This window comes from Meleagris gallopavo, chromosome 3, assembly GCF_905368555.1.
Source record: "Meleagris gallopavo chromosome 3, MGAL_WU_HG_1.1, whole genome shotgun sequence".
In the NCBI taxonomy this organism is placed as follows: Eukaryota; Metazoa; Chordata; class Aves; order Galliformes; family Phasianidae; genus Meleagris; species Meleagris gallopavo.
In genome coordinates, this window is record NC_139406.1 from 84,132,563 (window position 1) to 84,157,256 (window position 24,694).

Sequence of the window (24,694 nt, forward strand, 5' to 3'; positions counted from 1 at the left end):
ATGACTTCTCTGTGAACATGAACATCTCCTTACATGTAATTCTCTACTGCTTGCTGCATGAGACAGGTACTGTGTAACACATCAGGAATACCTGAATCAGAAGCCTGTATACCACAAACACCAATGCAGACTCTTCATCCTGATGTTCTCACAGTCCAAAACTGTAACAAAAAAGAGCTTAAATAATAAAAGAGCCTTTTAAATAATATCATGGTATCTTAAAGTGGAAGAAGTCTAAAGAAAATTGCCTTCAAGAGCAAAACAGTGTAAAGAACTTGGTCAAAATATACGCAATCATTTGTAGGACAATAACAGTGAGAGACCAAAACAAGATGGTGTTCCCAATCCAGGTCCAAGAACCTATCAGGCAGAAAAAGTAAGGCTTTGTGTTGAACAGCTTAGGTCTAACTAAACAACTCTTGCAGTGGTTTGAAGGAAAATGTGTGATCTAGCCAAAATTATATGTCGAGTCAGTCACAAAAATAATTTTGGCTTTTCCTGACTGCCTGGCCTGTGACTTACCAGTTGTTCATGACTCCTATCATAAGGACAGAGGTAGATAGAGAGGCAGAAAGGGATAAATATTAATGTACATACAAAGGAGATACTGCTGTCAGTGAGCTGAACACTGAGCTTACCACTATTGGGACTGATGAAAAGCTTTTCAAAAGAATAGATTTCCATGGGAAAAATGATCTGCAGGATCAGAAAATTTCTGGAAAATATCAACATACTTCAAATTTGAGGAAATTGTAACAAATGGTTTCAAATTTTCAATATCCTTGTCTGTCACACGGTTTTGCTTTTAAGATGTTAAGGATAAATCTAAGCAGTCAAAATATAGGAGTAAAAAAGTTTCTGAACAGTTCACTTTGTGGGGAGTTTCTGAAACACTGCTTTTCCAGGATAATGGTGAACTCAGGCTCTGGGGATGTATTGGGATTTTTTTCATCAGTCATCTCTAGTACAACAAGGGGAAATGTACAGCCAGGGTGTGCCAATACACCAACTGATCAAACGAGCTGCATAGGGATATGTGGCCTACCCTTTGCAAACAAGGCCATGCACGTACATGCCAACACAATTACTTTGCTTGGATGTGCAAGGAGAAAATGGAATGTAAAGTAGTCTGTAAATAGCTAATAAATCTTGCTCCCAGTGGTTTATGTGTTTCTACCTAAGTCAGGAAGGAACTTGATTTTTTTTTTAAAAGTTAATGCAACTAGCTTAAATGTGGTGTTTAGTGGAAGAGAGAATGGAAAAGGTTTTGATTGTTCTGCTGTTCCCTAAAGGGGGGTATTATTTCCAAATAAACATTTTTAAGAGCTTCAACCTTATTTCTAAAGGAAAACAAATCATTCACAAATTTAGGCAGACTCTTTCCTGTTTAGCACAGCAATGCTCCCAAAAAATAATATCAACAGAAAAAAAGTTTGTGTAAGTTGATTGAAGAGGACTTCTACAAGTCCTCTATTCAATTCCATACACTGAGCAAGCTAAACACTCTGAGTACCTAAAATGAATCAATTCATGGAAAGGCGAATTATTTTTATCAGAAAATAAAAGCTGAAGTTAGACTTTTCATTATTCAAAGTCTGGGGCAAATCTGGGAATAAAACTTCCTGATCCACCTTCACCCTATTCCTTTGAAGAGCAGCTCCTGAGTTTTCACTGAGACTTGTACCAGTGAGTCCCAATAAGTCATAAATCCAGCAAATATGATGTCTGCTCAGAACAGGTTTTTTTTTCCTGAGGTCTAATTCTGTGTTGTAGTGAGCAGCACAGTCAAAAATTGTCTCAGTGGTTTATTGGGAAGTTCTGCTGATTGTGAAGGGCTGTTTTTTAACTTTCTCTGTGAGGAGAAAATATGACTCTGCTAAAAGAATGATTCCACAATGTAGCCCCAAAGGCTAAATTGACTGTAATGTATTGTTGACTTCAGAAGCCTAAACAGTTGGTGCTCTGTCTTTCTGCCAGGACATTTATCTTCTCCAAAAACATTATCAGTCCCTGCTTGAATGTGTGCACAGCTGTAGTGTTTGAAGACACTGTGTAAATTATCTTGTTTTAAATGTTTTTAATTGTTTTTCACTGGACTGTGACCTGACTTTAGTAACATTTGAATGATGGCAACTAGCAACAGGATATCCCAACAAGTGAGAAGATCCTGTGTAGTGCATTTGCTGGAGTTAGAACAGCAGAGTTTCTGTTTTTCTTTAATATGTTCGCAAGAAAATCATCTGCAGCAGGGAGAATGCCAGAGCTTATCAGCAAGATAAAAAAAAAACTGCCTGTATTTCCTGGATCTTTCTGAGCTTGGAGATATTTGTTGCGTGATTATGGGCTACACTGACAAAGTTGTGCCAGTGAAAGCAACTGAGACTTTGAAACTGTCTTGTTGGATTCTGTGTAGTCTACATGTCCTCTCTTTCTTTGGTACAGATGACCCTTCAGTTGGACTTGAGGCAATAACTGAAGTGAAATGCCTGGGTTATTTTCATCTCTTCTCCTTTTCTTCAAAGTGGCGTGTCTCTGTAGGGAATTCTGGTACAGTCACCCTTCTCCAAGACTCATTATCATTCTCTGATGAGCTGAGAAGAACTAGAATGCAAGAGTCATTAATTAGTCTTCTTAAAAGTGATAATAATGATCTCTATCCACCATTTCTCCACCAAAACAAACTCAGAGAAATATTCTAATATCACAGAGAGTACAAGGAACCCACGCTTGATCAAAGGCCTACGGACTTTGGAAAAGACTTCAGGAGAGACATATGATGTGATTCTTTGCAATAGCAAAGACTGGACTCATCACCCAAAGGACACTTCCTTATTTCATATTCCTAAAAAAGCAAGAGCAGATTTGCCCCAGTTGGAAACCTTCGACAGCAACACTGACATCTTCCTACAAGGCCTCTAGCCATGTGAGGGCAAAACAATTGCAATGGGACTGTGAGAAAGTGAAGGACCTTTTACTGAACTCATTTTTGGACTGTGCACAGGGCTTGATACACATCCATGTATTTAAAAAGGTCACCACATTTGTTAGGAAAGAAATGAAATGTACATCAGTGCTGTACTTAATTGCAATGCTAAGAGTTGTTGAAAGGCACAAAGTTGCAAGAATTTACTGTTTTCTCAGACTAGTGAATTAATTTTACAGTCTAAAAAAGACTAGAGGAAAAATAAATGGATTGTCTAAAATAGAAATATTCTCTTGGTATGATTACTTCTTTAACAGGTTAAAGAACTTCTCAAAATAAATAAAATGTTTTACATTCTAAAATCCTTTGTTCTATCAGAATTCCCTTTTTTTTGCTATTTTTAGAGCAGTCACCACACCAATGAAATGATTATACATACTACACTTTTCTTGACAGTGGTGTCCTTTCAATGTTTGCTTGAAATATTCTTATAGTATCACTTTCCCTTCTTGCAATCAATGGGTATTTAGCCAGCAAGAAAAAGAAACGTTGCTCAAAGCACACAAGGAGGAGTGTGATCGATCAGTCAGATGGCAGATCCAGAAATAAGAATTAGCCACAACACAAGGTGATGTGGTGTTTGTAGCACAACATGGATTCTGTGCTTAGAGAATTCAGCATTTTAGTTCACAGCAGCAAAATGAACTTCCCAATTGTTTCCAGTTATTGGGCTTTGATTTGCATTGCAAAGTGGACTCGGAAAATGAGATCTGCATTTCTTTTGTCCAAAACAAAACCAGAAAATTCACTCCATAACTGCACCTCATGTTCCCCAATTGCAAATGGCCAGTGAATCATACCTGTGAAGTATATATGAATGTGAGCTTTGGGAACTCAGTGCCCAATGTTTCACATTACACATATGAATCTAGCCTGAATCTGCACTGGTCCAAATAAACTCTCTTAGTAGGCAAAGGAAAGAAGCACGAACTTCTAGGATATGAGTCATTTGACCCAATTTTGTTATCTTGCTCATAAATATTGAGTTCTGCTATAGGAACACTAATTATACCTGTTTAAGTTCATCTGACAGATCCTGCATGTGGCTGATTTTATTTATATATAGCATTTTCTGATCTTTTGGGTGAGTTCTAAACTCCTATGACCCCCAATTTGGTATTTAACTAACAGAACCATTTGCAGATCTAACTCATTTTTCCACCATTTTACAATCTTCTCATTTGAGTCCTTGTTTATGATAGCAGATCATTTCAGACTAATGTCAACACTGGTAATCACTTAAAATGCATTGATGACTTCTCTGAAGCTTTCAGAAATTTAAAGAGCAAAACTACTTTTTGTTTAGGGAGATGTGTTTCTCCACTGAGAGCTCAGAAGATGCTGAAGTGGATGTAGTAGTCTTCCCCAGCACACCTTAAATAAAACTGTGTTGTCCTACTGGCGTGTTTATACTTTCCAATGTTTTGATCTTCGCCTTTCCTTGCAGAACCTGTATTCCTTTTCATCGAAGTCTGTTCCATCTCACCTTCTCAACATCCACTTATTCCATTACTGATGCTCTTTACTGTGCAGATGGTGTCACTGTTGAGCAATGTAAAGCTTCTCTACCTTTCTGAGAGAACAGCACACTGATAACCAAAGTGATTTTCTCCTAGCATGGGACATAAAAGACTAAGACCTGTACTGCCACCCCACTGTTGGCAGCATACAAGCACTTTACCCACTGATACTCCATGCTTCTTTTTCAGCTGTGACTGATACTAAGAAATTAGACATTCCTCAAATGAGAGCATCAGTACACCTGTTAATAACTCAGAAACTGACTTAACTGTAGGCCGGAGCTACAGAACAGCACTTGTCTGGTTGAGGTTCAATGGGTTCTGTTGTGCACAGAGATAAACGGCACAACACCATGGCTCCCATTAAAGAAAGAAAGAAAGAAAGAACACCAAAAAGCATGCTTGGAAAATGCTGTTAGATGAACTGATAAAGTCTGGAGTCAGAGGTAGGTTGACCACACCAAATCTGTACTGGGGTTTTGCCTTCAACAGACATACCATAGTGTTGGCTCTTAACCACAGGTATGCTCAGGAGAGAATGCTGTTCACTGAGAAAATAGTAATCAGTAACAGGCCACTAAGAGTAGATGGGAGGAATTGCTTCTGTTCTAGATCCTCCTACCCAACACTATAGACTTTCGCCTTCCTGGCTATAGACAGCTTCCATCTAAGCCACATCTGACCACAGTCATTGTCTTGTTCCACAGCATTGAACATCAAATGCTGTAATGGACTTTGTCCACCTTCTGCACGATGCTAATTTTCACCTCCTACTGCTGGTTCTCTGGTTTCCCAATTACATTTCTTCCTCATTGATTTCTATCATGTGTCAACTAGTTTTGTTACAACTCCATGATGCTGTGCTTCTTTGATGTCTCTATCAGTGACAGCACATTGTGACAGCACATGCCTGTTTTCTCAAACTCACTTTCCTTTTTCAGGAAAGTTTCCTTCTTCCCTTCTTCAATTGCAGACTTTCTTTTTCCTTATGTTGATATTTCTGATTTGGATGGGTGCTTCTGCATAAGGACTATATCATTCACAATTCACATTTATAGCCAAGAAAACATACATTTGAATTCAGAGAGATGAAGTACTACAGATCTGATAAAAATGTACATGAACTTCATCACGGTAGCTCCTAGTTAAAAATTGAAATGTTTCATTCTTTTAATCAGCCTAAGAGTTTGTTGCATTCCAGTGCAGTTTACACTGGCTCTCTGCACTGACAATGTAGTTACTGCAAAGGGAATTCACAACTGTCACCATGTCACCATTTGACACAGCAACTGGCTGGGATTCAACAAAGAGTGATTCAAGGCATGGACACTCCAATGACAAGAACATAAAGGTTTTTCACCTTGAGCCAGGTATACTTGATTTCAACCGCTTCTGGGGTTAAATCCAAATTCTTCAACAGCTCAAGTTGCAGGGGAGGAGAAAAATCAAGAAAGAAAAATATTGCTGTTAAGTGACAGTCCTGTGCTCATTTCAGCTTGAGAAGCCTACATTCACATCCTTTCCTCAAATCAAGTTAAGCTGGCAGCAGTATCTATAACAGCCGTCACGGCTGAATGCCTTAATGCATGTTTATGCTTAATCTTGGTTTAAATCTTCATGTACATTTTGGAATTTTTTGTGCATTGTTTGTTTGTTTGTTTTACCTTCAGTTCAAAATGAGAACTGCTGTGGAAGTGTTGTTCCTTTTTTCTTTCCCATTTCATTTTGTGAAAGAGAGTTCTTGTTTTCTGGCCAACATCACCTCCAGCTTCAGTTAGCACCGTAGGCCATTTGACTTGTGATGGAGTGGAACTGATTACACCCCATAGAAAGCAGCACTGGACAGACACACTAGTTTGTTCCTTATAGGGTCCAAGGAGCTAATTGTCTGTGTGACAAAAGACATTTCTTTCTCAAACTTCCCTTTCCTCTCTGCTGAGTGAAATAACGCTGTCCTTTTAGGAAGTGAAGCCTCAGATTACAACTTATTAGCATCTGATCCCTGCCTAAAAAAGCACCATTATACATTTTCTTGTGGCATTACTATTGCCTAGGCCTCTAATTAGCTGAGCTCCTGGTCTGTTTTGTTAGTTATTCTACCGTAACAGGCCTTAGCTAAGGCCACAGGTCTACTGAAACAGGCACCATGCAAACCAATTGGAAATTATATGTTCTCTGTCCCAAACAGTGATTTGTCAAAGGTCACGAAAGAAATTACAGGCAAAAGACAGAACCCAAATCTCCTGTGTCCTCAGTCCAGTCCATTAACCAAAAGACTTCCTCCCTTTCACAGTAATTCCTATGGCTCAGCGATAGTTTTCTTTTTTCTAAAATACTAGATACAATAAATTGCATGAGATGGAAAATGTGTGTTAGTGAGGAACAGAGCTGGGAGCATGCATGTTGGTAGAAGGGTTGTTTTTGTATTTTGCTGACATAGGTGAAATGCAAAGTAGGTGAAATCTGGTTAGCCTAAGATGTCATCTGATACACTCAGAGAAGCAGATCAATAAAAAGCTTTATGTTAGATCTCACATGCCAAGACAGTAGCTATGAAAAGACAATGGGGTGTCATGAGAAAAATAAACACATAGTTAAATGGTTGACTGCTAAAAAAGAACTTCATGAAGATTACTGGAAAATTGAGGGGGATTTTACTGAGAGATGGAAAAGAAATATCCACGTTGCAAAGAAAAAAAAAATTGAGACACTTTTTACAAAAGAAAAAAGAAAGCCTTCAAATAAAAACACTCATTTATGCCCAGAAAAAGAATGAATGCCATGTTCTCAGGCAGAAGCACACAAGTGTAAAGTATATCAATGAAATCTTCATCAGTCAAAAGTTTAATAAAATGTAGATTTAAATTCAGCTCTGGGCCTTGTGCAGGTGGGAGATAGTAAATTCTGGAGTATCTCAATGGAGTTTGCATACACGCTTCTTCAGGCTGAATGGGGCTTCCCCCACTTCCAGGAAAAATAATTGTGACTTGCACACATGAGGTTCTGAAACATCAGCTTCACAAACAGGCAAGGGAGAGATTAACAGAGCAGCCATAGATGGGGTACATGTTCATGTAGATGGCTTGAACACTGTCAAGGAGATTAAAAAAGTGGCACCTTTCATGCAGCTGTCTCAATTAGAGGAGAGTACAAACCAGTATTTTCTAAGAAAAAATTACCATAATCCCAATGCAAGCTTCCGTATTATAAATGCAGCATTTCATTCTAGCATCCAGTAAAACTACATTTTGTCTCTCAGTGCTGCAAAAAGATGGAGAAGTGATAGTGTTCCTGTTTGATAGATGAAGAAACAGAGACAGAGAGATTACATGAACTGTGTAAATTCACATAGAAAGTTTAGGTCAATGCCAGGAACAGAAGTCAGACCATGGGACTCCTGAGCCTCTGTCCAGACATTAAGTCCAGCAGAGTTATTTAACCAAAGACAACATTTGGGATCCCAGAGCGGATCCCTCAATCAACCTCAATACAAGGCTTCCAGTACTGAGTTGCACTGTGAGACGTGCATTGCAGGATGTGCATACTCATGGTGCATCAGGTTGTGTGCTGTGGAGAAGCAGCGGTGAAAAGTTGCTATCCCAGAATCTGCCCTCAAGTGTCACAGTGATCAAGCTGGTGCAGAGAACACCACCGCAGACCTTGAGATGGAGCTGAAGGGCTGTGTCATCAGCTGTGGATGTCAGGTGGGTGTCGCACAGAAGTGTCACACAGTTACCTGCTGCTGACTGCATAGTCATTGCAGTGTGGTGTTAGGGAGAGCAGCAGCCCACTGAACCTCTTAATATGATGTATGAGATTGGTTTCTTCTTACCAATAGCAGAACTGTAAGCCAAAAAATGCTTACAAATAAGGCTTTAGCTAGAAAGACTAAAGGAACCTGTCACTATTTCCCATCATGTCTTAATTTCTGAAAGCAGCAAGCAAAGCACCCTTTGGATTCGTGAACACGATTGCTCCAGAAATAAAGTATGTCTTTATGTTAAAGAAATAGCAAATTCCCAGATGAGATTCACTTCTTACATGAAGCCTACTATAAAGGTGCATGAAATTTCTCTGGAAACCTTTCTCATCCTCTGTTGATGATGATAATAGAAAAGCATCATCCAGAAGCATAGCTGAATAGCAAGGGAGTTGGTGCACACTACTGGAATACTGGCACTACAGAATGTGCATTTACAGCTGTAGGAACAGGGTTGTGTCCACCCCATCTGGCCATGAGGTGTAACATCAAATATCATTCCTCCCTCATTCACTGTGCAGGGAGAAGCACTCTGTACATTTGCTCTGACATGGATACACTTATTGCTGGTTTGGGGCTGAGTTGGTGAGAGTAAGCTCCCTGAGTATGCACCAGCCAGTCTCTTTTTATTCCTTATCTTTCATTCTGAAAATATCAGGAAAAGGTTCTTCACTGTGAGGCTGTTCAGGCACTGGAACAGGATCCCCTAATCCTCGCATCAAGCCTGCTAGAGTTTCAAATGCTTTTGGGTGATGCTTTTAGACATGTGGTTTAATGTTTACGTAGTCCTGTGTGAAGCCAGGAGTTGAACTCAGTGATCTTTGCAGGTCCCTAGATATCTGCCTAATCTATCTCCATTCTAACACCGAAGGCAGTAATTCAGTGGGTGCTGTCTTTTGCCATTTGTCTGTGCGCCAGAACAACAACAACAATAAAAATAAAAATAAAAAAAAAGCAGGAGGAGAGGAAGATGCGGTAGTCAGACCTTTGGCCCCAGTGGCTTCCTGTGCCTTGTCAAGGTCAGAGGGGCAACAGTCCCTCCCATGTGGAAGGGAAAAAAAACAGAGCTTCACAGAGCTGCACATGAAATGGCATTTTGTGCTCAAGGGCATGGATGAACCAGGAGAACAACACCCTCTCCCTCTGCAGTGTGCCCATGGGCTTCTGTCAGTTCTCACCAGAAGTTCCTTTATCTTTCTTCCCTTTCCTTGTGCATAAGCAACAGAACACAGTGTTTTCTCCCTAACAACAAGGCTGTCACTAGTGATGCTCAGAGCTATTGATTTCAACAACTCTCCAGAACTCTTCAAGCCAAGAGGGAATTGTAATCACTTCACAGGGTGGCAGAACCACAAAGAAACAGAGATGAAAATGGGTTTCCATGTATTTGTGGAAGGAACAGGGAACACAGAGTTTGAAAAGCAAAATTACAGCCCAAGGCTCTTGTAAGCATTGTTATGCAAATCGACACAAACGCAGCTAGGATTTGTCCTCCAAATTCCTAGTGATACCCACAGGCACCAATTTTTAATTAGAAATTATCTGAAATGCTCAACATGCTCATACATGCACTGAAACACCTGTGAGAGTCCCCATACCTGTGACACAGACCAGTGCCCGGTCCAACATGGAGCCACACTGTGCTGAGTAGAGAAGGGTTGTGGGAGAGTAAAAGTCACTTGCCAAGGGAGTTATGGACTGCACGTGAAGATCAGGTTTGTTATTTGCAGAACACATTCACATGCCAAGCCTCAAAGTAATTTACTACTGCTCAAGAAAGCAAAAATGGTGTCAATAGTTTTAAAAGCTTCTGGGAAGCCTGACCGGCAGAAAAGTTAGTTAAGCTCTTCTACAATCATTCTGTGGATGTATTGGCCAGGTTGAAGAAAGGGTGGTCACCTGCACTGCTACTCCTACAGCTTCTGCTGCACTGACAATCAACTCTTGCAGTTTCTCTCACATAAAATAATTCTTCCAAGATCTTATATCTACTAGCATTTTCAACCCTATCATGTGCTGCATTTAAGGCATGCTGAAACCTGATGGTGCAGACAGATGTATTAAAGCTGTAAGCATCTAAATGCTTTCAATGTATCTTTCAGTACGAGAAGAGTATTTCATGTAAACACCTCAACAAGGTGAACTCAGTTTCTATCTGACATTACATTTGCAGCTTCCAACATAGTTTGCTCCTGTTCATTCTCACAGGTGAATCTCCATCTCTTTGTACCCTTCAAGATATTTTCATCTGGAGTATATTTTCTGGAACTAAGCATGTATTTCAGACCTCTGTCTTGCTATAATTCTAAGTGGATTTCCCCATTAGCACCTTGTGTGCTTTTGTGGTAGAGGAAAAAGGTTGCCATGCACGAGTCCTTCAGACAGTTTTATATGCGAGTAGTGCATTCTTCACCAAAGTAGTACAGGATTCAAAGTCAATCTGTTAGTAGAGAAACATAAATTGCACAAGGCTGAAGTCATGCTTTATTCACAGTGGATTGTTTCTGACTTGCACTGTAAGGAATGTGTTGAATGTGTTTTACTTGGAATAAAACTGGCAATTAGGGAAGGCAGAAAGAGAGGAAGCTGACTGAGAATATGGATCAGGATACAAGTTTCTGTATGACATTCCTACTTCCAAAGGTGTTTTCTAGATACTTAAGCAATTACATGGTCCTCACTATTATGAATCTTATCTCCATTACATCCCTCTAGGGCAAAAAGTATTCAGCTTTCTCTCTCAGATGCCAAATAACCATACTGGATACCTGATAAGTGACATGAGTAAAGGAACATGAAATATTTGCAGACTTAGGCTCCCTGCAGGTCCTTGTGTTGCTCTTGTCCTCTGCTTCTTGATTTTTCCTCAAGAAGTCAGGGCTGCAGCCTGAGCCGTCCTTATTGAAACATCATGGAGGCCTTTCCAAACTCAGCTGTATGGTGATGCTGCTAGGGAGGCAAGGAAACTTGTAGTTCAGTGTCACAGTGAGAAGCAACAACTTCCAGTGTAGCATGGCAGTGCTTTGCAGCATTGCAGAAGTGTTAGCTGCATGCAGGGAGACAGTCCTTTCCATCAGCCTCTTCTCTAACTGCTCTGATAGCTCTCAGCCAAGTACACCAATGGAAAACTGCACAGAAGTTCTTCCACTGCTATTGCTTTGCTACTCTTTGCAGCCCTTCATCTGAAAAATAAACATTTCATCATAGATATCATCCTAGCCTCAATTACAGGAATATACAGTGTTTGATTTCAAAAATCTGTAGCTACTAGTTAATTTACATAATCAAACAATTATTTTCTACATTATTCATCAATGAAGTGTGACAATTGTGTCAGTACTTTTGCTGGTAGCCTTGTGCTCACTTGTTTGTAACCTTGGACAAAAATAAAGAGGTAGAGAGGGAAAGAGCAGTATTTGACAAGTTGCAGTTTGTGTTTGAAGGTGATATAAACTGGATATATTTTCACATTTCCCTTAGTACTAGATGTCTGAAATACCACCATCAGGAAATTTTTCTCAGTCATGATTTGATGACTAATATATCATGAAAGAGAAGATTGAGGAAGGGAAGCAAAGAACAGTGAGTATTGTTCTAGTGCTCACATACCACAACAGAATGTCATCGTGTGCTCCTCTTGCCCTTATTTCTCAACGTGAACGACAGATCTCACAAAAGGTATGTGGGTCAGGTGACGGGGGTTTCACTTCTCAGATTATAAGACAAGGATCTGAAACACTTCTCATGGGAAACTGTGGGACACCACAGTCAGGGTAGCAGGTATGGGTGGAAAGAAAGGTGAACTTGAGCTATTGGGTTCAACAAGACCCTGCCAATAACCACGTACTTACCTGCTTGCTTCAGAAGGGCTCTCATCTGAGGAAGTTTCCTATCATAACTGTCTATCAAAATAGCAGTTTTGGCAATCAGTTAAAAGTACATAGAGTTAGAACTTCCTTCTCCTCAACTGTTTGCTGTTATTTCAACTGATTTTCCTGCATTTCTCACACTCCCATTTGTTGTCTACAGAATCACAGAATCATGGAATTGTAGAGGTTGGAAAGGCCCTCTAGAGATCACTGAACCTCCAGTTCACACAGATAGGCATCCAGGTCTTCAATATCTCCAGACAAAGAGACTCACAACCTCTCTGGGCAACCTGCTCCAGTGCTCTGTCATTCTCACTATAAAGAAGTTCTTTCTTGCATTATTGTGCAACTTCCGATGTTCCAGTTTCTGTCCATTGCCCTTTGTTCTATTGCTTCGCAACACTGAAAGAAGTCCACCTCCATTGATTTGAATCCCACACTTTAGATACTTAACAGTTATGAGATTCCCCTTCCAAGGTTCTCTTCTCCAGCCCCGGGTCTCAGCCTTTCCTTATACAGGTGGTGCTCCACCTCATCCTCTTTGTAGCCCTCTGATGATCTCTTTCTAGAAGGTCCCTGTCTTTTTTGAGCTGAGGAGACAGAAATGGGCACGGTACTCCAGATATGACTTTACCAGGGCGGAGTGGAGGGGAAGGATCACCTCCCTCTACCTACTGGCCATGCTCATTTTAATGCACTCCCTGATACCACTTGTCTTCTTGGCTACAAGGGCACACTGCTGGCTCATGGCCTACCTCTTGCCTACTGGAACACCCAGTATTTTGCACAAAATAAAATAGACTATTAGGAAACAAAATAGACTATGAGGAAAAAAATCTATAACAGACAAGTTTGTTCGTGTGGAATCAGCAGTTCAGAATTCCAACTGCCCCATTTATGATGCTCATTCTTGCTGGACTGAATCTTTCCACTGTTGAGGAAGTTTCAGGTAAAGGTAAAGGTAAAGCCTACCCAGGAACAGAAAACTGAAGTACAACAAACCCAAACTATATTTCTTAATCATCCCAGACCAAATGAAGGAATGATCCTTCTATCTGTAAACCCTCAGCTGACCTGCTATGGTGCTGGTGTTGGTTCTTCTTCAAGCAGCAGGTTGGACAGATAATGTTCAGAGCTCCCTCCAAAAAAAGTTTTAAGGGTTTATAAATGTTCCAAGTGGTACTTAAGGGACAATTCTCCATATGTCTATTGTTTTTATCCTTGTTTAGAACAAAAATAAATATTGACATACTAGAATTCCTAGACTGCAGTAGAATTTCCAAGTTTCTATCAAAACTACTCAGATGGTGAACAGAAATTTGCCTTGTTCTTAGTGAGTTCTTAATGGTCATGCCCATTGGCTAAGGATTCCAGTGAAAATAGCAATTTGATGGGAAAGAGGCTTGTGATTTTAAGACAGCAGATGAGGCCCCAGAATTGCCTTGCCATAATCTGGGTAATTTTAAAAGGATTACTCAAACTATATGTATACTCTGTGCTCCTCAAAAATAACAGAATGAAAATACCAAATAACATAATTAAATGCCTAAAATGAGTGATGCGAACGCTCCTCACTGTAACATTAAAAGATACAGCCTACAGGAAAGGTGGGCAGGGACTTTTAATGAAGGCATGTAGTGACAGGACAAGGGGCAGTGGCTTTAAACTGGAAGAGTGTAGATTTAGACTAGATATTAGGAAGAAATTCTTTACTGTGAGAGTGGTGAGACACTAGAACAGGTTGTCCAGTAAGTCTGTGGATGCCTCCTTCCTGGAAACATTCAAGGCCAGGCTGGATGAGGTTTTGAGCAACCTGGTCTAAAGGGAGGTGTCCCTGCCTATAGCAGAGGGGTGGAACTACATGATCTTAAAAGTCCCTTCCAACCCAAACCATTCTATGATTTTCAATTAAATGAAATGCCCTTAAAAACCCATTGAAGACAAAACTACAGAGGGGTTTCCAGTGTATGAGGCCATTGTTAGAGCTCAGGACATTCTGGTAATGCTACACAAGGTTTTTGGGGACATTTCCATTCTAAGAAAAGTTCTACCATCCTTTTTCTTTTTTTCTAAAATCAGCGTCAAATAAATCCAAGTTTGAGGGTTTGAAAACTGGTTCAGAACAGAACACATAGCAATAAAGAATTAATTCTGAAGTTTAAAATATTGAATTTTTTTAATTACCTGAACATGAAAATTCCCCTGGCTTAGTAGCTTAAAATCTAGAGAGATGTGAAACTCAGCAGTTTCAGTTCACAGAATGTAATGAAAACATTCTTAGATTTTGATTTGCATGGGGTCACATTTACAAAGCTTCTCTAGGGTTTCATATTCAAAGAAATTAAAAACTCAGATATCAAAACAGGGTAAACTATTGGCTGCATTTAACTCAGTGGTAGTTTTGAAACTCGTAGTTTCTTTGGCTGAACTGCACTGAAACTGATCCTGTACTTCAGTGAATTTCCCTGCAAATCTTTTTATGTTAGTGCTGAAATGTCAAATAATCTGCCTTATAGGGAATTTCACTAGAATTTAAATACAGTTAAATTAATAGTTAAAACAAGAAATAAAAAAGTTGACAGTAAAAAATGACGTAAGTTCTGGGGGACCGTATTAGAGAACTGTAATATCGCCACATTTTATGAGTTTGCTCATTAAGCTCCACAGCAGAGATAAACTTATCTATTAAATTCTATTGTAGGACGTTAAAGAAAATCTATATTATTTTATCACGCTGATGGTTACACATTCATGGAAAGATCAGGACACACTGCTGTAAGTACTGCATAAGCGTTTGTTATGCAGTCCAGTGCTTGAATGTCAGACTTAACAAAGAAAAATCCCACCCTACTTAATCTGCTCGGACTAGTGAAGTTTTTACCCAGATATACAATGTTCATATTTGTTTTTAGTGCAGTAATCACTGGAAGACATATTTTAATTTAAAAATATATTTAATAAAAAAATGTTCAGATTTTTTTAAGCTGTTCTGCTGTCTTGCAGTTTCTAGCTCTCTCAAGTATCTGTAAATATCCAGCAGCATGTCATGAAAGAAATTTTTAAGCAACAAAAAATCACCGTGGAATTTATAGTATGCCTAAACAATACCACTCCAAAGAAAAATTTTTAGAGTAGTATGAAGGAAACATCTGAAAATACCGAGTTAATGAATCAGTATCTATTCGACCACAGCACAATGTTACTTCTTTTCTACAGTGTTTTCTTCTTGTGGAAAAATAGGCCATTTTCTTAATTAGTAATATGATTTTAAGAGACTGTAGGTGCTACATAAAAAGTCCACAAGTTGGCTTTTCTGTTTCTTACACTAATACTTTTTTTGCAGTAATGAATTTCTCAGAATCCCCAGATAGCAGGGGCAAAATGAAGAGTCTTGATAGAGATTGACGTCTATGGCACTGGAAAATCAGCCAGCATGACAAGGAGATCCCCTTGTTTTAAATTATGAAAAACAAGAGACTTAAGGAGGTTGGTGTCCCTTCCCCCATTTTGTCCCATGCTCTTCCCCCAACAACTCATTTAGTAAAAACAGTGGTAAAAAAATAAAAGAAGTTCTGTTTTCTACCAACAGTCTTTGAACCCACTTCAGTCCTCCTTCCTGTGTATATTTTCTGATGCCTCTTCTGAGCTTTGTACTTCCTGAACCTCAGAAGTATCTACACATTCAGTTTCCTGTCACTAAGAAGTGAATATAAACTTACATAACGTGAGTGATCATGATCTAATGGCCTAATTCCCCTCCTTTTTGCACTAGACTGATCACATTCTTATTGTTCAGATACTGTTGTGTTTTACAATATAACTAGCATGAGAATCATATCTAAAGACCTTAGATGAACCAACCTACATTTTGCTGTTTATAACTATTCTTACTTTCGACACACATCTAAATGTATGTGATGTGGTTTGGGGTGAGGAGATAAGTACACAGCATGACATCTCTCTTGGAGCAGTATTATTTTAAGTTGATTGCTATGATCAATTTCTTCCCTTTAGCTATAAATTAAGCCGAGGGTGCTTCAGCCCATGAGGATTTTTTCAAGGCTGCTTATACTCACACAGAAAGCTGAACTGCACAATGTCCCAAATGAACCGGGGTTTGAGGAGGCAAACATTTCTCTTTATGTCCTCCCACTTCACATGAGATAGGATTTGTTTTCACAAACTGGTCTGTAGGAGGCTATATGGCAACAGCAATGTTTGGTGTTTGCTCTGATTCTGAGGCCACCACCCACCTGATGCATAGAGATAAACAAGAGATAAACAGCCTCTCATGCTTCAGAAGTTTACTCTGGCGATGTGACCTTCCTGAGTGTAAACCAACATAACTCATCAGCCTCTGTGATGCACAGAGCTGTGGCACTTCAGTACGCAGAACCAGTTTGCAACGCTGGGTGCATAGTTCAAGGCTGGGTTGCCCCAGGAAGAGCAGTAGGGCAGACTTCATCCTCTTCTTCCTGTTCTCTTCTCTCCATCACTTGCTGGTGGGACAGGTTTGCTCAGGGTCTCCTTGGACAGTGCTGGAATGGACCATGACCCACAAGTCCCCCTATGGCCCAGTTACACCCTGGGCTGTGCACATTGCTGAGGAGTAATATTTTCACCTAAATTTCAGCAAATCTGGAGGTGTACAGTAGGTGTCATCACTGAGACATATGCCTTTTGGAGGGAGAAACAACCCGCATCCTAAACCTAAACTCTTACAGGATTTAGTTGAAAGACATGGGAATTGTAGTGGACTTCTCCCGAGCTTAAATCCTGGCTTTGATGAGTATGAATAGCTAGGGCTCCTGCAGAGAGCAATTTGTAATGACCATTGCATGTGCTCATATGCAATGTGTGTGTAGGGGGGTTCTTAGCAAAGTAAAATCAAACATCAGGAAATAATGAAATAAAACTAAAACTCAATTAAATCCTGAAATCAGGAAAAGATCCACAAAAATGCCAATGCCCTTCCTTTATAGTACTCTGTATACTGTATAGTATATATACAAAGCACAGTGACAAAGGAAATCAGAAGTTCAGTAAGGCTGAAACTGAACCAATATCAAGTATCAACTGAGAGAAAGAAGGCCACATCCAATTCATGTACGGTGCTGTGGAAAAAGAAGTTATAGACTGGAGAATCAGATGGAAATTCCTAGCTAATATTCCAGTATACATGTATCTATCACGGTTCTTCCAAAAGAATTATAATCTCATGATAATATCAATGCTAAAATAAAATCTTCTGGAACACTTTCCTGAGCAAAAGGAAAAATTAAACATGATTACCACCTACAATACATTTTATCTGCCCACTCACCTGCAGTAAGTGATCTTTGTAAAAGAGCAGGTGGAATATCATTTGGGATTTTAAACTTATTTCTTAATGTCAAATAAATTGTGTGGAAGAACAGATGAACAGACACTGCTCAAGAAAAAATGTTAATGCTTGTTGTTTTGGGCATTTGGAGAAGTTGCATATATAGATTCAATCATGACAGAAATTTTCCTACTGTACTGGCAAAGAGCAGAGATGTGGTGCCAGGTATAAAATGTAGGAATCACAGAATTACAGAATTGTAGGGCTTGGAAGGGACTTCCAGAGATCATAAAGTCCAGCTCCCCTGCAAAGCAGGCCCTCTAAGGCAGGCTGCACAGGTAGGTGTCCAGGTGTGTCTTGAATATCTCCAGAGAAGAAGAATCCACAACCTCCCCGGGCAGCCGGTTGCAGTGCTCCATCACCCTCACTGTGAAGAAGTTCCTTCACATATCAGTGCAGAACTTCCTATGCTCCAGTTTATGGCCATTTCCCCTTGTCCTGTCCCCACAGACTGCTGAAAAGAGTTTGACCATGTCTATTTGACTCCCACACTTAAGACATTTATAAACATTAGTCAGATCACCTCTCAGTCTTCTTTTCTCAAGACTGAACAGAACCAGGTCATTCAGCCTTTCCTCATAGGGGAGATGCTCCAGACCCTTTATCATCTTTGTGGCCCCCTGCCAGACTCTCTCCAGTAGATCCCTGTCTTTTTGAACCAGGGAGCCCAGAACTGGAAGCAGTACTCTCAGGCAGGCTGAGAAGGGTTGTCAATGCCCTGGCACCTGCATTTCAATGCTTGATTGAATGCTTGAATACAGGGTGTTGTTGAAACTGATAAGTTGATTATACTGCAGAGATATACCTGCACATGTAGTTAAAACAGGAGGCCAAATGCAAATTATCTCTTGTCTCTGAAAAATTGTGTCACCATTGGAAATCATTACAGCTGGACATGCAGCAGAATCTTTTGGCAGTGATGAAGAAATTCATTCTTAAATAATATCTACCAGTTTGTCACCAGTGCTGTCACTCGTGCCTTGTAGCACAAAACACTGGCACCAAAGAAAGATCACAGCTATAAGCAAAAAATTTTGCCTAAGCCATGCAAGTACCTATAAGTTTTTCTGTTCTGCACTGAAACAGAAGAGAATTATTATTATTATTATTATTATTATTATTATTATTATTATTTTCATATTGGTAAATACTAGATCACCCCACAGCATTTAAGTGGTGTAATCTGCCCATTGTGTGGAAAACACAGGCTCAAGGCCTTACTCTACCTAGTTAGAATGGAAATTTATTCTCATCTACTACAGGTGAGCATTCTAAACAGCAAATGATTATTTAAATAAAATAGGCCATTAAAGAGACGGATGGATGGATGGACAGACGGATGGGAGGGAGAGACAGACGGATGGATGAGCAGATGGGGGGAGGGAGGGAGGGAGGCAGATGGGGGGGGGGAGGGAGGGAGGGAGGGAGGGAGGGAGGGAGGGAGGGAGGGCGGAAGGGAGGAAGGAAGGAAGGAAGGAAGGAAGGAAGGAAGGAAGGAAGGAAGGAAGGAAGGAAGGAAGGAAGGAAGGAAGGAAGGAAGGAAGGAAGGAAGGAAGGAAAAGAAATTCCCCTTCCTTGAAAGTTTTCCAGTCAGTTCCAATGTGTCTGATCCACACAGTCTGCTAAATTCTGTGTACATATTTCCATTAGCCCTGAAATAATTTTGGTCAGGTTCAGATTCATCAAGCATGAGTATTACAGTCCGACTGAGGCTATTGATACCTATTAGACTTGTGGTGAGAGGGAATGTGAGAAAAAAAAAGAGAAAAAAAAAGTAATCTTTAAAATTAGGAGGAGCAAGAAATGTCTTGCTCAGACATTTGAGTCAGGAAATATGTAGTGAACATGGAGAAATAGAGAACACTGGACTCTGAAGTGCAGCACTCTAAAATTTCTACAGATATGGGAGGCAACATTCTGAAAATGGTTTAACTTTGAGTCATCATGTTCCAGGTCTTGGAAAGGGATGAAGAGTAGATGATGAGGAATAAAAGGAATGGTATCTTTGCATCAAGACTATCCCATCTTTCTCTCACAGTAAAGGCATGCATTACTAACGACTTAAAAGAGACGAAAGTTTAACATATAACAAAAAAGAGAGCAGGAAACTTTAAAAAGGCAACCTTTCACATCCATTGGAAACAATACTGTGTAGAAAGCTCAATGTACTTCATTCATCAAAGCTGATAGCAAGATAAATACTTGAGTCTGATTCTTCCAACAAAAGTATTTCCCTTATAGTATTACACCTGCAGACTGGAATCTCTCCAGCCTTATCCTTTGTGCAGTTGAAACAGCTTTTGCTCTCCATCTCAGTGGACGAAGGATGAGTCCTAGAGTTGTCTTTATAGATGTTGAGTCCATGGGAGTACAGAGATCCTAGTCATTGGGGTCAGGTGGTAAAAACTGATTTGTTTACAGAGCAAATCAGATAAACAACAAACAGATCAACCAGGGAAGGTCTGAGATCTTAAGACCTGAGATAGTCCTAAAGTATGTCTGGGAATAGAGATACACAAAAGGCTTGGGAACACTTCAAATTTAGGTTGTAAGGTTCAGACATACTATTGCCAATTTACAACAATTTACATTGTTTTTGTACAGGTTCATGCCACTTTCATGCCATTTTTGAGGCTTGAAGTTTTCTGGCTTTGCAGAGTGTGAGATCTCTAAGATCTGTTCATTAGAAAATATTTCTGTCACCCAGAGGAGAAGGTGGAAAGCTCAAAAGCCAGTCAGACTTTCACAGATAACAAGGGAGAGTGACATTTTCTGAAGTACTCATAAGTCAGGTACTTCCAATAATTTCACAAAGAAAGACAAAACTTGAATTATTAAAAACTGAAGTGAGTGCGGCAACTGAAGAGCTGTAGTAGTGACTTTTTTAAACCAGTATATTATAAAATGAAATCTTATTGTTATCAGCTCTGTTTATAATGCAAAAAAATTGATCATAAAAAGTTTAAAACGTATTTTTTTCACTAGCATAGAACAATATTGACAAAAAGTCCATCAAGGATTCTAATTTCTTCATCAGCCTGCTACTGATGGCCCAGGAATTTAAAGAATTTGAAAAGCAAAGAATTAGAGAGCTTCAAGACAGCTCTACTTGGAAAATAGTATTAAGAGTGCAACAGTTCTGTTACCTATATAGAGAAGCAAAAGTAACAGAATGTAAGACACCATTATATGTTCACATTGGAAGCTTATGTCAGAACAGAAAATTCAATCTATTTCCTGAGTCAGAGACTCCTGTCTCACTCAGAAGACCAGCACTCTTTCCTATATATGCCTTCCCCTTATCTCCTGAGATTTGGATATATTTCAGTGGATAAAAATACATTATTGCTGTTCTGCTTTTTCGGATGCTCTCTATGAAGCAAGATGTCCACATGTTAGAAGAAGGACAGTACTGCTAGCTGAAGTCAATAGCAGAGCTTCCGGTGATTTTGGTGATGCTTTATCACATAACTGCTAGGCAACAACTTTTGTTGCACAATGTTTGGAGAAATCATTTCTCCCCTTCACCTCAATTTCCCAGTCTCCACCCTGAGAGTATTACCTTATAGACTACATGCAGATTCCATGAGGAAAGTATTAGAAATAAATCCTACATTTAAATTTGAGATTACTGTTCCTGTGGATTTGTTATCACTAGACCTGCGGATAGAAAGACTTGTATGGGCTGGTTGGTATTATGTTGAAGTAGGGGAGGCAGTTCTGCCAAAAATGGCTGAAATTGACTGTAACTTCTAGAGATACCAATTTCTGCTGTAAAAGAGGCATGTCTTGGCTCCCAGCCTCTCCCAGGAAGAACAGAGAAGATTAGAAAGGACATTGATCTAATCGAAGTAAAAATGGTAAATTCATACTATCCCTGTATTCTACTACTCTCCTCCCCAAACCTTTGCAGTATATTTAATACAAACATAAAAACAATCCCTCTGTAGCTAGAAATAAGAACCATCTCATCACAGTGTAAAACTGATTTGCAAAAGAGAGAGGTGGTTCAAAACAGGATTTTGTAGTGGAATAACAGCTATAACATTATGGCCTGTGTAAATAAAATCTTAATGGCTTTCATCTTTAGGCAAGTGGAAGGAGATTTTCAAGTCTGAAAAACACCTGAATATAAAAGTCATCATAGGGAGATACATGTAGGCAGCCTACATGCAACATAACTGGTTCTCTTCATATAAATTCTAGAAGGCCAGACTAATTTAAACTGAATTTTCTACTTCACATGCTGCTATCCTAAAGAATGGAAAACCAACTGAAAACAACTGTGCCTGCCCAAATGCAAGCTGTTCAATGGAGCTAAACATTGGATCAACAAAAAGCAGTAACTTGATGTGTGCATAAGGAAATCATGCACCAGAAGTGTTGGATGTGATTTATAAAATGAGAGTCATGTTCTGTAGAGAACTGAGAGAGTCATTTCCCTCTGCTTCACTTGCTCACGCAAATGCACACACCTGTGAGCTATGCACTGAATGCCACAACCTTCTTTACTGGCTATGTTCCAGCAAAAGAATTAGAACCTTGAAAAGGAAAGAGAATAGTTTTGCTCTTTCCCACACTCCACTCCTCCTTTCTGGAGAAGGTGGGAGATAGGTGACTTTGACCTACACTTGTACTTCTGCCAGTTTCTTCAACACGTTAGTCAGTTTGCTCTGTCTTTGTTTCAGTGATGCATTGTGTAACGTGAGCAAGCAGAAAGCCAAGTATGCATCAGCAGGAAGGCTTGGAGTACTCTCATTTTTTGGCAAAATCTGATGTATTGTGAGCTGGGTACTAATTATCTGACAGTGCGCCCTTGGAACTGGCAGCTGTACACTGGAGTCTGGTATTCTGAATAACTTCATGTGGGGAAAAAAAGATCAGAATGTTTGGGATCTACTGATCTACTGATCAACTATACGTAACAGTGACAGTAGTTCAAAAGTTGTAAATTTGCTGTTTTCCAATCAAACATCTGCCACTTTGCTCCTGTTCACTTCACCTCCACCGTGACCCCACTGCCTTGAGCTCAGCCCTATCATTGGTTACAGACTAGAAGGCTGTGAGGAAGGAAGAGCTTATGATACAATATCCTGGATGTGGGAAGAATATATTTCAGGGTATTTACCAGCATAAATAAACTAGCAGATAGCTGTGAAAATGTGTGTGTTTTGCTTCATTGGAAGCTGAGATGTCGGTTCCTCATTGATAACGGGGACTGGTAGGATTTCCTTACTTCCCAGTGACCTTGTGGGAAGCTCAGAGGTTTGTGGTAACAGGGTATCTTAGATGACACATTGACCTATTGTCTCTAGCGGGAAGAACATAAGCCAACTGTCAGCCATAGGGTTTCTTTCACAGCTGATTTACTGCCTTTATACTTATGCATTTCTGCTGAGGCCCATGCCATAACTCAGCCAACCAGCCATGAAACAGAGCTCAGTTCTGCAGGATTTCACCAGCTACTTTTCCACAGAGCTAAGTATAACAGGTGCTGTGCTCTAGGAGACAATTGAGGACATGACTTTCCCTTCTCTAGTCACAGAAACAGTCCTGCACAGAAACTTTTGATGAGCCTAAATACTCAGACGTTATTTTGCAAGGCATGCAAAGAGAAGAACTCCCAAAGTTCTGGAACAGGTTGCTGGAACCAGTCCTCTGGAACAGGTTACCCAAAGAGGTTGTGGATACTCCATCCCTGGAGGTGTTCCAGGCCAGGCTGGATGTGGCTCTGGGCTGCCTGCTCTGGTGGTTGGCGATCCTGCACATAGCAGGGGGATTGAGACAAGATGATTGTGTTCCTTTTCAATCCAAGCCATTCTATGATTCTACGATTGTATGAAGAGCTGGCAGTGCTTCTCAAATGAAGTTTCAAGTACCTGCTGCAAGATTCTCAAGGAGTGCACCCAGCCCTGGCCTATGTCACTCTTTGTGCAACTCAAAGGCCTTGTGAAGCTGTGGCTATCATCCAAATGAGTGTCCAGAAGCACACATGACATGACACACAGGACATGATGTGATCAGGCACAGCAGCTCACCCAGCTCTAGATAACTTCATTACTTTGCTAAACAAAGAGCTTGAATCTGTTCATACAGTTGCAGCATCTCTGCAGCAAAGAGATAGTTTGGTGTATCAACTGCAAAATTTGGTGGTTTAAACTCATTTCATCCTTTCAAATGCGTATTTTATCATAATCAGGATGGTCAGTGCTTTAGTCATCAGATCAAAGTTGATAATGGAGCTGACCTGTTGCCACAGGTTCACTAATAAGTATTTCAGATGCATCGCAGACAGCATCTTGCCTGTTTTTTTGAAGTTTTGCAACCTTAGCATAGAAAAGTTCTATCATTTTCTGCAGGGCTTCCTGGTGATCTCTTGTCACTAGCAGAACCATGTGCAAATGCTTTAGTCTAATTTGTTTTTCAATTAGCCATCAGTCTACAACCTGCAGAAGCCTTGAAAGAATCGATTGAAAGACTCACAACCAAATAGTTTCAACTTGGACTCATGGAGGAGAAATCTTCAATCAAAACCTACAAAAACAGAGATCAGAATGGAAAGAAAAAATAGTTCAACACCACAAGTTAAAGGTAATTGAAAAGAGTGTTAGACCTTGATAGATGGATTTGGACAATGGGATTGGCGATCACACTTTTCCACTGGTTTCTTTCCTGCCTGAAGGCAGAAATCTGAACTCATCTGTTAGAAACACATACTGCGTGGTGCATATAGTAACCTATTTTGCTTTTCATAAGAGAATAATAAACTTTCTAGGATAAGTGTTCTTTAAAGGAAACTACTGAAAAATGCTGAAGGTTATAATAAAGTCCTCATTAATGGTTAATGAGTGATGAGCCTAAATACTCAGACGTTATTTTGCAAGGCATGCAAAGAGAAGAACTCAGGGCAAAACTCAGGGCAAAAACTTGCATCCACCTCCTCTTCACCACTGTAGTCTGGAGATCTTTCATGTTGTTACACAACATTATGAGGAAGAAAACACCATTCCCCGTTTTATTCATCACAGAAGAAGTACTCTATTTCAAACATAGAGTGAAGCTGCATGCTAGAGATTTTGCTCTTCTCTCTCCCAAATCCCTCTCCCTTTCCTTTGCCAGACCTAATAATCATCAAAGCCTTTCCTTAAACAATTCAGCTCATAAAGCCGCAAAGTACAA

General features: G+C 39.9%; 1 long non-coding RNA gene across 1 annotated transcript in view; it reads left to right on the forward strand.

The window, feature by feature from the left end:
• Positions 1-4,812: 4,812 nt before the first annotated feature.
• LOC146544798 (uncharacterized) overlaps positions 4,813-24,694 on the forward strand; it is a 56,718-nt gene continuing 36,836 nt past the window's right edge. The window contains exon 1 of the long non-coding RNA XR_014882694.1: positions 4,813-4,949. This is a non-coding gene — a long non-coding RNA (uncharacterized LOC146544798). The remainder of the gene's footprint in view (positions 4,950-24,694) is intronic.